The 15040-nt window shown below is 44.1% G+C and overlaps 1 protein-coding gene across 2 annotated transcripts in view; it reads right to left on the reverse strand.

Moving 5' to 3' along the window:
* The window catches only part of LOC126335234 (estradiol 17-beta-dehydrogenase 2-like), a 111770-nt gene extending 99381 nt beyond the window's left edge, over positions 1-12389 (reverse strand). The window contains exon 1 of one of the 2 annotated variants that reach the window (XM_049998284.1): positions 12209-12389. The gene's annotated coding sequence lies outside the window, so the exon portion shown is untranslated. The remainder of the gene's footprint in view (positions 1-12208) is intronic. The other variant, XM_049998278.1, reaches the window with a different exon arrangement.
* Between the last annotated feature and the right edge of the window lie 2651 nt (positions 12390-15040).

Here is a 15040-nt window from a genome sequence, read left to right on the forward strand (position 1 = left end):
TCGTTAGCCTGCGGTATTTACCTGTGTTTGCAGTACGATGCCAGCGGCCAAGCTCACCTCACCTATCGCCTTGCAGCCCCGGATGTTTATGTCAGAATAACATGCCGTTGCCTATTTCTCAGTCGCCTCCGTGGCCACAGGACAACTTCCTAGCTGGGCTCCATCGACATCAATACACGAGTTGGGTGGAGGGTGAGTTACTATGAGCTGGTAAACGCACTACCTGTGGGCGATGACTGGCAGTCTTTCGAAACATACCCCATTTATTCAGTCTGTATTTTGAATAAGCAGTAAAAGAAACAAAAGAAAAATTTGGAGAAGGATCAAAAGTTCAGGGAGAAGAAATAAAAACTTTGAGTTTTAACCATGACATTGTAATTCTGTCAGAGACAGCAAAGGAGTTGGCAGAGCAGTTGAAATGAATTGACAGTGTCTTGACAGATGGATATAAGATGAACATCAGCAAAAGAAAAACAAGGATAATGGAATACAGTCGAGTTAAATCAGGGTAAGTTAAAGGAATGGAATTAGGAAACGAGACACTTCAAGCAGTTGATGAGTTTTTCCATTTGGGCAGTAGAATAACTGATGATGGCCGATGTAGAGAGGATCTAAAATGTAGACTGGCAATGATAAGAAGAGTATTTCTGAAGAAGAGAAATATAGATTTAAGTCGCAGGAAGTCTTTTCTGAAAGCCTTCGTCTTGAGTGTAGCCATTTATGGAAGTGATACATGGAAAACAGTTCAGACATGAAGAGCATAGGAGCTTTTGAACAGTGCTAAAGATCGGATGGGTAAATCACGTAATTAATGAGGAGGTACTTAATACGAGGGTGAGTCAAATGTAAACCTAAAATCATGTAATAACAAATCGAAATTTCGCGCCGTTACCCTGTAAGTTGGTAAGCGTGCTACAAACAGAGTGGAGAATGGCCCGTAGGTGGCAACATAGTGCAGATGCACACATACCGTCGCAGTATCAGCATGAAGATGGCCGCCCCACTTGCAACTTGCACCTTGGAAGAACAACGTTCTGTTATTCGGTTTTCGCGTGGTGAAGGTGTGAAAGCTATTGAAATTCATCGATGAATGAAGGTTCAGTACGGTAATGCATGTTTGTCACAGAAGCAAGTCTACGAATGGAGTAGGAAGTTCGCAAATGGCGTGACTTCAGTGGAAGATGCTCCTCGTCAAGGTCAGGCACAACGATTTGTGACTCCACAGAACATTGCAGCAGTTGAAGCCATAGTGAAGGAAAACCGCCGGGTGACACTGAATGACACTGCAGCATGTTTACAGATTAGTCACGGGTCAGCACACCACATTGTACATGATGTGCTCCAGTTTTACAAAGTGTCTGCAAGATGGGTGCCACGGCAGCTGACTCCTGAAATGAAAGAACAACGTGTTGATGCTTGTGAAGAATTTCTTCCGCGCTTTGACGAGAAGGTGATGGCTCCTTTCCAAGAATCGCTACTGGGAACGAAACTTGGCTTCACCAAAACCAAAGAAGTTTCGAACAGAACCATCAGCAGGGGAGGCTAAGCTGACTCTCTTTTGGGACGAAAAAGGCGTCATTTTGGAGCATTACGTGCCTAATGTTCAAATGTGTGTCAAATCTTATGTGACTTAACTGCTACGGTCATCAGTCCCTAAGCTTACACACTGCTTAACCTAAATTATCCTAAGGACAAACACACGCACACCCATGCACGAGAGAGGACTCGAACTTCCGCCGGGACCACCTGCACAGTCCATGACTGCAGCGCCTTACATGCCTAGAGAGACCACTGTCACCAGTGCATCATACACAGAGCTCCTAATAAAATCATCTGCGGCCTGCAATGAAATCAAAGCAATTGGATTGCTGTCAGCAGGCGTCCTTTTGCAACATGACAATGCAAGGCCCCACACTGCCCGTACAACAGTTGCAACAATCACAGACCTGCATTTTGAGTGTCTTCCTCATCCACCTTGCTCACCAGATCTTGCCCCAAGTGGTTTTCATATTTTTTGATCTCTCAAAAGCGCAATGAGAGGAAAGATGTTTCGTTCTGATGAAGAGGTGCGCCACGCGGTGCATGAGTGGCTGCGCGGACTACCAAAAGAATTTTTTTCTAAAGGCACTTTGTAAGCACTAGAGAAGTAGCGCTGAGCGTGGGGGAGATCATGTTGAAAAGGGATACAGATTTGTACCACTTCTGCACAATAACTAACATTTAAAAAAATATTGAAGGTTTTCATTTGACTCACCCTCGTAGAATTGAGAAAAAATAAATTTGTGGCACAACATGCCTAGAAGAAGGGATTGGTAGATAGGCCACATTCCGAGACGTCAAGGTATCACCAATTTAGTATTAGACGAAAGTGTGGAGGGTAAAAATCGTAGAGGAATACCAAGAGATGAGTACAGTAAACAGATTCAGAAGGATCTAAGTTACAGTAGTTAGTCAGAGATCAAGAAGCTCGAGCAGAATAAACTAACATGGAGAGCTGCATCAAACCAGTCTTCGGACTGAAGACCACAAACACACAACCCCATTTCAGGAAATGCACGGATTTTAAACTTTTGGCGGCAGACTGTTCACATTAAAGAGTTCAGAAACTTCTTCTAAGAGATCGACTGCTGGAATACGAGTAGTACAAAGCTAAAAGGTGTTTCCATGTGAGTTATAGGAATAAATGCTATAGAGGATCAAATTCTCGAGCGCTATTTTGTGACAAGGAATCCCCTGAGCGCGAGGTCGCAAACGGCCAATGACGTTTACGGCATTCGACGCTCCGCATATTGTCTACCCTGCAAGCACAAAACTCGCTGCTAATGCTAACGGGAGACGGCACTGGACGTATCCAATGACGAGCACACCATGAGGCTACGGAGGGTAGCTGAACAGCTTAGTCGACGAGTAACTCACAGCAGACCTACAATACGAGTGGAGTTGATACAAAGCAGAGAAATGGCAAGGATAAACAAAGCAAACACTGCATTACATCTACGACAACAGTTGCCGAAGTTGACATTTCGTCGTAAAGAAACCCAAGGAATTTCGCAGAGTCGCAGATGAAATATTAGTGTTTCTCTAAGATAAGTCAGCGGAATGGGTGATGTCAAAAACGCTCGACCGTGCGGACAATATACACTCCTGGAAATTGAAATAAGAACATCGTGAATTCATTGTCCCAGGTAGGGGAAACTTTATTGACACATTCCTGGGGTCAGATACATCACATGATCACACTGCCAGAACCACAGGCACATAGACACAGGCAACAGAGCATGCACAATGTCGGCACTAGTACAGTGTATATCCACCTTTCGCAGCAATGCAGGTTGTTATTCTCCCATGGAGACGATCGTAGAGATGCTGGATGTAGTCCTGTGGAACGGCTTGCCATGCCATTTCCACCTGGCGCCTCAGTTGGGCCAGCGTTCGTGCTGGACGTGCAGACCGCGTGAGACGACGCTTCATCCAGTCCCAAACATGCTCAATGGTGGACAGATCCGGAGATCTTGCTGGCCAGGGTAGTTGACTTACACCTTCTAGAGCACGTTGGGTGGCACGGGATACATGCGGACGTGCATTGTCCTGTTGGAACAGCAAGTTCCCTTGCCGGTCTAGGAATGGTAGAACGATGGGTTCGATGACGGTTTGGATGTACCGTGCACTATTCAGTGTCCCCTCGACGATCACCAGAGGTGTACGGCCAGTGTAGGAGATCGCTCCCCACACCATGATGCCGGGTGTTGGCCCTGTGTGCCTCAGTCGTATGCAGTCCTGATTGTGGCGCTCACCTGCACGGCGCCAAACACGCATACGACCATCATTGGCACCAAGGCAGAAGCGACTCTCATCGCTGAAGACGACACGTCTCCATTCGTCCCTCCATTCATGGCTGTCGCGACACCACTGGAGGCGGGCTGCACGATGTTGGGGCGTGAGCGGAAGACGGCCTAACGGTGTGCGGGATCGTAGCCCAGCTTCATGGAGACGGTTGCGAATGGTCCTCGCCGATACCCCAGGAGCAACAGTGTACCTAATTTGCTGGGAAGTGGCGGTGCGGTCCCCTACAGCACTGCGTAGGATCCTACGGTCTTGGCGTGCATCCGTGCGTCGCTGCGGTCCGGTCCCAGGTCGACGGGCACGTGCACCTTCCGCCGACCACTGGCGACAACATCGATGTACTGTGGAGACCTCACGCCCCACGTGTTGAGCAATTCGGCGGTACGTCCACCCGGCCTCCCGCATGCCCACTATACGCCCTCGCTCAAAGTCCGTCAACTGCACATACGGTTCACGTCCACGCTGTCGCGGCATGCTAGCAGTGTTAAAGACTGCGATGGAGCTCCGTATGCCACGGCAAACTGGCTGACACTGACGGCGGCGGTGCACAAATGCTGCGCAGGTAGCGCCATTCGACGGCCAACACCGCGGTTCCTGGTGTGTCCGCTGTGCCGTGCGTGTGATCATTGCTTGTACAGCCCTCTCGCAGTGTCCGGAGCAAGTATGGTGGGTCTGACACACCGGTGTCAATGTGTTCTTTTTTCCATTTCCAGGAGTGTACATGAGAGCAATGATGACGACACGTGCATAACACGTGAAAGTGATACTGAAACAGGTGTCGTGCCATTTAGTTCATCAACAGAGAGCCACAAATCCCGTCTCCAATGAAACGTAGTAAAGGACAATCATCGTCCAAGGAACAGGTACTAAACTTAATTACGTACATGAAAAAAAAAGTGAACAGGTAAGTCCGCAGCAACATGACCGTGTAGTGTATAAGAAAAACATAACATATTCAAAGAAGAACAAGGCGCACTTTTTACAAAAAACTGATGTGTGCGCGTTTCAAGGATACTCGATGCAATTTACAGGATGTCCGTCATAGTGACCTGTTACGTGATTCACATCCAGCTGCGCGTGGCGTAGATTGCTGCATAACTTCAAACACTGTTACAGAATTGGAAGACGTAACGTAACGAAATTTCAAACAAACAGTCAACTTGACGATTTTCAGCAAACTGTGGAATCGGCCCGAAAATTTGTAGATGAAATAAACAAACTCACCCCATCGTTTAGTAAGGAATTTGTTTTCAACCCCGACCAATTGGGATTTGAAATGGATACGCGTATGGAGGGGGCCCTCGAAATTAGATGTCAGCTAACATCGGTGCATAACGCATTCGTATACAATTATATCGACTGTTAATCTGGATAGTAAATTCACTGGAAAGTTATTCATTGTTGTGCGAGAAGTTGGAGGGGGTCTGCTCGCTACAGTTCCTCTCGTGTGAATAATATAGCAAGGGCAGTATGGTATATATATGCCACAGCAAGCAAGAGTAGGAAATTGGGCGTAAGATAACTACAACTATGATATGAGCAGTGCTTCTGGCCAATAGCTGGTGAAAATAACTTGCTTTTGCTTGATTTCCAGCTGCGTATAAAAATCATACTCCTTTAGAGCAAATTAGCCTTCCTAAATGTGTGCTAGTCCTCCCTCGGGCATGGGTGTTGTGTTGTCCTTAGGGTAAGTTAGTGTAAGTTAGTTTAAGTAGTGTGTAAGACTAGGGACCGATGACCTTATCTGTTGGTCCCTCAGCAATTCACACACATTTGAACATTTTTTTGAAAAGTGTGTGACACTGCAGTTCAGACTACCTGGAATCACTGGATAAATTCTGGCTCTGGATGTGTGTTTTCCCCGTGCCTATGAGACATGTTATTGCACTATCTGCAGCTACGTCTAAAAAGATAGCCAATTTCACGATAAGCTCCCCGACAGACTGATTCGCATTCGGTTGTATGCCATCACATTCCGTCAGTTCTCATCACCCCATTACACGAACCTGAGTCTGTACGCATTCATTCAGAGTGGAACGCCCTGCACAGTTTGTAATTCCCAGAAACTCATTTTCTGTGCTGATGCACAGGGTGAGTCATTTCCAGCTAATATTGTTCCTGTCATAATTGTTAACACAACACTTTCAAACGAGCCTTACCACAGATTGAACTTGCAACCTCGCATTTGAGGAGTTCCTTGTGAGTGTTTTGGTATGATGGAGCCGTCGTCTCCCGAGCCTGCTTACAGTGTAACTACAGCGTATGCGATCTGTTACCCAAAGAATTTTGTTCCTGTGCAAACACCTTCAGATGTGAAAAACCTGTAACATGCAATCACCAAAACGTACAAAACGAAATACATAATTGTGCAACAACTGACAGATGCAAAAGTACAGTGATTTGATTGCTGTCTATGCGAGAACAGCTGAGCATAGCGCCGTTGCGCTATTCTGCCACTGCATTCACGTGCATATCGACCACCTCGTCATCAACAAAACTACCCTTAGTGCAGGCTTCGGACCGAAGAGTAAAATGGCTATTACTCTTATCAACATAAAGCACTGTGAGTGACAGGAACAAGTTTGTTCCAAACATGACACACAGCATACATCGCCGATAGCGTCACTGTACTGCATGCATTTTCATTTCCGTATTGGAGGATAAATGAGGATAAGAAATCAAAGAAAATGCAACTGGGCCTGCATGTAAACGCGATACAAAAAAATGGTTCAAATGGCTCTGAGCACAATGCGAGTTAACTTCTGAGGTCATCAGTCGCCTAGAACTTATAACTAATTAATCCTAACTAACCTAAGGACATCACACACATCCATGCCCGAGACAGGATTCGAACCTGCGATCGGAGCGGTCGCTCGGCTCCGGACTGTAGCGCCTAGAACTGCACGGCCACTGCGGTCGGCCTAAACGCGATACAAAAATAAATTATGTTATTTTCGTTGTTGTGGCCCCATACGAAGACAGAGTCCCGCGACAAGTTGGGACCTAGCGACGGAAGCACCAGTAAGCACAGCCGCTGCTAGACGCAACGACGAATGAGAGACATTGGCGTAGACACGCCCCCAAGAGTTTCCACGGAACACCTTATGGCGCTTGTTTATGTCAGAGCGGGGTGCCGATAAGCCCAGTCAACAGTCATCGCCAAAGGCGACAGCATCGTCTCTCTACAGTACCCAGTGTTAATAACAAATTAATGTAGCCCTACATGAGTTTACTGTGGAAATGTGTTGTTTCAAAGTTAAGTATTTCGTATTGTTCGACTTAAAATAAGCAACTACTACTACTACTATGTAGCGAGCGACTGAAGACCGCAGCTGCTTTACACCAAAATACTCATTAAATATCCCTGAATAACCTCAGAAGTTTGTCGGTGAGTTTTAAGTTCACGCGGTGTAATCTATGCAGCACGTTTTCATAATGGCAGAGACATGACCCTATGAAATGAGTGGCATAAATATCTCAACACCTTGTCTCAGATAGTTATAATACATAAGAGGAGCCTGCTGTAGTGCTATTAGTGTCCACAGAGGCCGGCCGCTGTGACCGAGCGGTTCTAGGCGCTTCAGTCCGGAACCGCGCGACTGTTACTGTAGCAGGTTCGAATCCTGCCTCGGGCATGGATGTCCTCAGGTTAGTTAGGTTTAAGTACTTCTGAGTTCTAGGGAACTGATGACCTCAGATGTTAAGTCCCATAGTGCTGAGAGCCATTTGTCCACAAAGGCGCGGATTTAAAAAAAAAAGAGAGAAAGTCCCCTCCCGCACAGGCCATGAAGGTCCAAATGTACCGACCGGCCGCCGTGTCATCCTCAGACCACAGGCGTCACTGGATGCGGATATGGTGGGGCATGTGCTGAGAACGCCGCTCTCCCGGCCGTATCTCAGTTTCCGTGACTGAAGCCGCTACTTCTCAAGCAAGTAGCTCCTCAGTTTGCCTCACAAGGGCTGAGTGCACGCCGCTTGCCAACAGCGCTCGGCAGACCGGATGGTCACCCATCCAAGTGCTAGCTGAGACTGACAGCGCTCAACTTTTGTGATATGACGGGAACAGGTGCTACCACTGCGGCAAGGCCGTTGGCGTGCTGGTTTTACCTTAGCGTTTAATGTTCCATGCGACTTCCATCTTTTGTCACAACTGACCAAAGGCCGTAACCGAGAACGCAAGACCGTAAGCTAAAATATGTACACGTAACTGTGCCAGGAACAGAAGAGAATCGAAGCATTTGAGATGTGGTGCTATAGACGAATGTTGAAAATTAGGTGGACTGATAAGGTAAGGAATGACGAGGTTCTACGCAGAATCGCAGAGGAAAGGAATATGTGGAAAACACTGATAAGGAGAAGGGACAGGATGATAGGACATCTGCTAAGACATGAGGGAATGACTTCCATGGTACTAGAGGGAGCTGTAGAGGGCAAAAACTGTAGAGGAAGACAGAGATTGGAATACGTCAAGCAAATAATTCAGGACGTAGGTTGCAAGTGCTACTCTGAGATGAAGAGGTTAGCACAGGAAAAGAATTCGTGGCGGGCAGCATCAAACCAGTCACTACAAAAAAAAAAAAAAAAAAAAAACCGTACCATTTCGTCCGAGGCGGTCAGCTGCGATTTCTTTTGACGTTGGACGGCGGCAGCCGATCATAGTGGTGAACTGCGGGGAAGATCAGACGCTTTCTCAGTTACAGGACAGCAAATCCTGCGCTCCAACCATCTTTTAGCGGGGGGGGTACCGAGTTTTGCACTAACAGAGAACGACGTGGGAAGAAAACTTAGTACGAAACTACCATTTACGTTCGTATAGATAGTGCACTTGTTGAGCGATCTGTTAATGAAATGAACCGGACAGAGTATGTCTCAGTAGACAGCGAATCGTTTACATTCTTACGAAGGAAAATAAAAATGAACTGAACAGCGCATAATGAGAAGAGGCTGCTTGTCTGGTGGTGGGCATTCTCATAAATGCTGACTGGCTGAACTTTAAAGCTGAGCTGTTACAGGTCGGTGGACGTGACACCTTCCGAAGTGCTGAGAATATCAGTCTGCTTCTAGGCGTACTGCTGGTGAGGCAGAAAGTGTCTTCCTTGCTTGGGTTCTGTGTCTCGCGTACAAGAGGAGAAGTATTAGATTCTGTAAGTGCATAGTAACCCATGTGAAGGCTCTGTAAGCTAAGTAATCCTTAGTATTTGATTGTATTCAGTTGTTTTGTAATGGTTACATTGGATTTGAGTGTCACTTAACATGCCTATTGTGGAAGTGCTAACAAATAAACCAGGCAGTGTACTATCGATTTAACCCAGTTCGCGGACATGTGTTTTAAGATCGGAATTTTTAATGTGTCTCTAGGCACGAATTACTTATAATTACTTTATTTAATAAGCGTTTGCACATTATTTGAGATTATGTATTGCAATGTGAGTCATCCTGCATCTGATTCAATATACAATTACTGTCTATGTTTTAAGGGTTAGTGCGTTTTCATTCACAAATTAATGTTGATATGGTATATTCCATACTCACTTCGTAGCCTTGCTACAGGCTCTCAAATATAGATTTAGTGTATAAAGTGCAAGTAAAAGCGTAAAGCAAGTATTACTCACTGCGATACACCCTTATAGGAGACGCCATCACATTATACCACGCGGTCTACGTGTGGTGTCTAAGTATAATTACAAAAGCGATTTGGGTCCCGGGTTCGAATCTCACCAGTGCTTAAATTTTGAATAAAAATCCTCAGCAATGTCGACAGACGAAAACCTTATTCTACCAATGACCATGACAAGGAGGTCGGAGGAAGGAATAGATGTTCAGAGCACCCTCTTACACGTGGGGTGCGAAACTGCTCCTACAAAGGAGGAAGAATCATCAACGATCAACAAGATGAGGATGCAGAAGCCAATGGAAACCACTGCATTAAACACACCTAATGTGTGTCCACAGGACATGTGGTCTCTAACTGAAAAGATGTTATGAGGATCTCTCCATTGATAAAAAATTTCCTGACAGGTTCCCACTTCGGATCTCAGGGAGGCGACTCCCATCTATGAGTCGTGGCGTGGAATATAAAAAGTTTAAAAGTGGTAGGCAACCTAGAAAATTCGAAAAGTAAATGCTAAAACTAAGTCTGGATATAGTGCGATTAGTGAAACGGAAAGAAGACAGTGATTTCTGGTCAGACGAATACCGGGTTATAGCAACAGCAGCAGAAAATGATATAATGAGGGTAGGTTTCGTTATGAATAAGAATGTATGGAGACAGTGAGTTATTGTGAACAGTTCAGTGATAGGATTGTTCTCATCAGAATCGGCAGCAAAGCAGCACTGACAACAATAGTACAGCTACACGTACCTACGTCGCAAGCGGAAGGTGAAGAAATAGAGGGAGTATAAAAGTATACTGAATGGGTAATGCAGTACGTAAAAGGAGACGAAAATCTAATAGTCGGGGGTGCTTGGAATGCGGTTGTAGGGGCAGGAGTAGAAAGAGAGTTACAGATGAATCTGATCTTTGTTGTAATATCGAGAGAGGAGAAACATTCATTGAGTTTTGCAATAAATTTCATTTGGTGATAGCGGATACTCTGTTCATGATTTAGAAGAGGAGGAAGTATATTTGGAAACGGCTGGGAGATGCAGAAAGATTCGGGTTAAATTACATCATGGTCAGGCAGAGATACCGGAATCAGATAGAGGCTATAGAGCATACCCAAGAGCAGATACAGACTTAGATCAGAGTTTAGTAGTGATCAAAAGTAGGCTGAAGTTTGACACTAGTGAGGAAGCATCAATGTGCAAAGAAGTGGGATATGGAAGTACTAAGGAATGTAGAGATACGCTTGAAGTCCTCTGAGGCTATAGATATTTCAATAAGGAGTAGCTCGGTAGGTAGTTCGGTTGAAGAACAATGGACATCTCTAAAAAGGGCAATCACAGAAGTTGGAAAGAAAAAAAAACTAGGTACAAGGAATGTAGCTAGGAAGAAACCATGGGTAAGGAGAGATATACTGCAGTTGATCAACGAAAGAATGAAGTAAAAGAAAAGTTCATGTAAATCCAGACATACAGAAATACGAGGATATATGAATAAAATAAATACGAAGTATAGGGAAGCTGAGGTGAAGCGGCTGCATGAAAAAGTGAAAAAATCGAAAAACAAAAGATTGTCGGAAGGACTAACTCAGCATATAAGAGACTCAAAACATCCTTCAGCGATATTGAAAGCAAAGTCGATAACATTAAGAGTGCAACGGGAAATGCACTTTTAAATGCAGAGGAGAGTGTGAATAGGTGGAAAGAGTACACTGAAGCCCTCTACGACGGGGAGGGGAAAATTGTCTGATGGTATGATAGAAAACGAGTGTCAAGAGGGAAGAGATGAAAAATCCATTATTAGCGTCAGAATCTGAAAGAGCTTTGGATGAATTAAGGTCAGATAAGACAGAAGGGTTAGATAACATACTCGGAATATGTAAAATCATTGGAGTTAGTGTCTGCAAGACGACTATTGATGTTGGTGTGTAGAATATATAAGACTGCCGATATACCACTGGACTTTCCGATAAATATCATCCACACAATTGCGAAGATTGCAAGAACCAACAATTTCTAGAATGGCAGCACAATTAGCGTAACACTGAATCATCCAACTTGCTGACAAGAATACTATGCAGAGGAATGGAAAAGAAAACTGAGGATTTGTTAGATGAGTTTGGCTTTAGCAAAGGTAAAGGCACCAGAGAGGCAATTCTGACGCTGCGGTTGATGCTGCAAGCAAGACTAAAGAAAAATATTGACACGTTCAGACTGGAAAAAGCGTTTGACAATATATACTTGTCTTATCCACATGTATTCCTTCTCTGTGTGTAACAGTAACAAAGGGTTCTAGTTACTACCCCACGGGGTGGCGGTATAATTACGAGTACATCTTTCAGTTCTAAGCACGGCACACACATCGCTGTCGTCATGACAAATCAAACTGTTGAGTGTTGGATAATTTTCACTTTGGTGACTGAACTCTTGCAGTCAAGGCTAAAGGCGACCTCCACTCAGGTCGCTCCCACAACTCAGTAAAAGAAAGGAAGTTACGTTAGAGCTTGGCGGCTCGTCGTCAAGAGAGAGGAAATCATTTGCGTTCCTCTTTAACGAATCATAACCGTTTTTGCCACACCTTAAAATCCCTGTCTGAACCAGGTAAAACGCAGGATCAGACGAGGGGATGTTAATCTACCTTTGTGATCATGATTCCCTAGCGTTAACCACTGTACCCCCTCGCTGGGTGGCAAGTTCATAAATCTCTAATGACTTGACTGCGAAGTTAAGGGATATGCTGTATCGAAATAAGCGTTTGACTTACCTTCGCTTAGCTGAGAAGACTTCGGGACACAGCGGGTTTACGGCCACTGCGTTCCTGTATTGTGTCCTGGTGTTAGCCGGCCGAAGTCCGAGGCTGCACTGCTCAGCTGTCTCCTCCACAACGCGTGCAACCGGTTTGTGTTGGCAGGCGACAAGGGCTTAGGTCTCACACATAGCTCTGCGTGGATTGCCCAAGCATCTCCTCCACAGCGCGTGCAACCGGTTTGTGTAAAGTCATGCGGCTAGAGTTTAGTTCCCACCTCTCACCTGCTGGACATAACAGCAAGTATGTTTTGATAACAGCTACAATGCGGTCCTCAGCACTTTCCGAAAAATGAATGGCTACTAGACGAGATGAAAAGCTACTGGTGTTCCATAATGTCAACCACAACAAAGACGCCCTGAAATTAACCTTTTAAATCAGTGTCTTGTTTACTACCGTCCTTCCCAGCGTCGACGATGTTTTGTGCGGATGGACCAAAGATCGCAGTTGATGGCTATAGAAAACCCCGCAGGAAATCTTCAGGGTCTGTTTCATCTATGTAACGAATATAAACAAGAAACTATGCATATTATTCTACGATTAGGTAGCAGTAAAATGTTATACCTTTCGAATACGGTTAATCATTGTAGTACTAACCGATTTTCTAAGCATGTTGAAGAGCATCTAGAGTACCAACTAAAAAAAAAAAATTCACAAAATTACTGACGTAATATAGAAGTTACTACGAATATTCAAGAATTTAAGTTAGTTCTGATAGATTCCATGGCATAGTAGAATATTTCGTAATGGAACAGTGGGTAGTTCAGCCAAACAAGCTTTAACCTGATACGCAATCTTAACTTCCTTATCTAGAAAAGCTGAGCTTAATAAGAAATTGAACTACTGGAAAATGTACAACAAAGGTAATGAAAGAGGTGGATTAAGGTAATCAAGATTAAAAATTTCACATTTGGTTATTATTCCTAATATGACATGATTGTCCGTCTGTGACTGAACAAAAGTAAAGTTCAAACCTGTTACGGTTACCGGTAGGACTGAATACATCTTCAACAAGCGATTCCTGCAGAAAGTGTCTCTATGCTGCTCATTTTTGGAACAAACTTTACGACCGGCTTAGAAGTGATGACACTTTCTGCAGGACCTGACCATCGTTTTGCAGGACAATGCTCAAGCACGTACAGTACAAGCTGTGTGGACTGGTAGTGCCAAGTTGTTGCATGAGAATAGCCAAACGTCCAAAAAAGGGAAAGAAAACCTGAAGAGCAAATAAAATATTTAGGATAGTGGTTCAATCACAAGCCACGTAAATTATAACGATAATACACATTCGTTCATAGTTTGGTTACAAAGCATCCACTTCTATGCTCTGAATAACGAATTATTAATGCATTTCATTCCAACTTCGTCTTGTGAGACACATTTTGAAACGTTATGGTAAGGAAAGAAGGAAAACTGTCAGCAAAATACGAACTGTAGACGCAGTACTGCATACGTGAACACCTCCTGCTTGCTATGAACAATCTTCAAACCTAAAGAGGATGAAAACATCAACACAGAACTGATGTGTGCGTAATCCATAAAGTGGAATAAATAAGGTCATTAACTGCAACAGATGCCAGTTACACGTATAGGATAGATGATTTTGCATAGTGTCTTGTTCCCGAAACCTACTTTAATAAAGAAAGTTTGAGCAGACTTGTGAAAGCCTTCGACGCTATCCTTCTGTTACTTGTTGATTTTCTGGTGATGACTGACCACACATTATGGTAAACTCGACCCAGGCCGTCCCGTAAGTGTTCGGTACAGCTGACTTCCACTTTTCATAACAGAGAAGTAACTGACTGTATTAGTCATCATTGTTATACATAGATAAACCTTCGTCTTCTGCACTCCACGGATTACGGAATATTGCCTGTTCCGGTTTCAAAACGTAACTACCCATCGCTTTCTTGGTCTTCTTGAGTATCATGTTTCCTTAGGCTGTAGTAGAACCTTCTTCTTTGAATCCTCTCCTTCGACATACTGTCAACTTGCTGTTTACAATAATTTCTATAGTTTACAATTTTTTCGTCCAAAGAGCTTATTCCCGAATCTTCCCATAGTTTCTCATCAGAAATTTTATCTCAAAGTGTCGATCCTTTTTACTGTTCTCAAAATTGTCATTCCGGCAACGTGTGTCTTGTTTTTGTCAGCTTTAATCAGTATCGATGTTTCAGATCCATGTAGGAAAGTAGGCACACTCATTCCTTTATAGAGTTTCAGACGTGTTTCTTTTTTAGTTTCAGTTTTTGGGCTTCTATTTATTGTACCGCATGTTCCTGGAACGTAGGTAATTTGCTTTTAAAATATTTTTCATATTTTATAACTGACGTACGTCCCTAAGTAGTTAAAACCCGTAAGATGTCACTGATTACGACTGAATCGGTGAGTCTCAGAAGGAGTCAAGTCCCAGAAAGTAAATTTTTAGGTGACTCAAAACCTTGTTTTACTACGCTGTGGGTTTAAGCATGGTGTCGTAGTGGAGTTTCCATACAGTAGGTGTCCCCAGGGTGAATCGGTATGCACAATTAAAACATATTTGAGCCATAGAGTGTGGTCAGAAATAAAGTTTGACTATCCTAGTGATTTTGATGAGGCTACTAGCATTCTGTTTGCATGGGAATGACTGTGTTATGCAAGTTTATATTCATATTGATTATAGCAATAGAAGAGTGTGTGAAGAGCATACAGGTTTCTTCATAATGTACTCAAAACACAACCACAAGCAAAGTACAGCAATACAGATAATAGCGAGATGCTCCATCCTTCGCTGGCGACTGTCACATGCTG

The sequence above is a fragment of the Schistocerca gregaria genome, chromosome 1 (assembly GCF_023897955.1).
Source record: "Schistocerca gregaria isolate iqSchGreg1 chromosome 1, iqSchGreg1.2, whole genome shotgun sequence".
NCBI classification, from domain to species: Eukaryota; Metazoa; Arthropoda; class Insecta; order Orthoptera; family Acrididae; genus Schistocerca; species Schistocerca gregaria.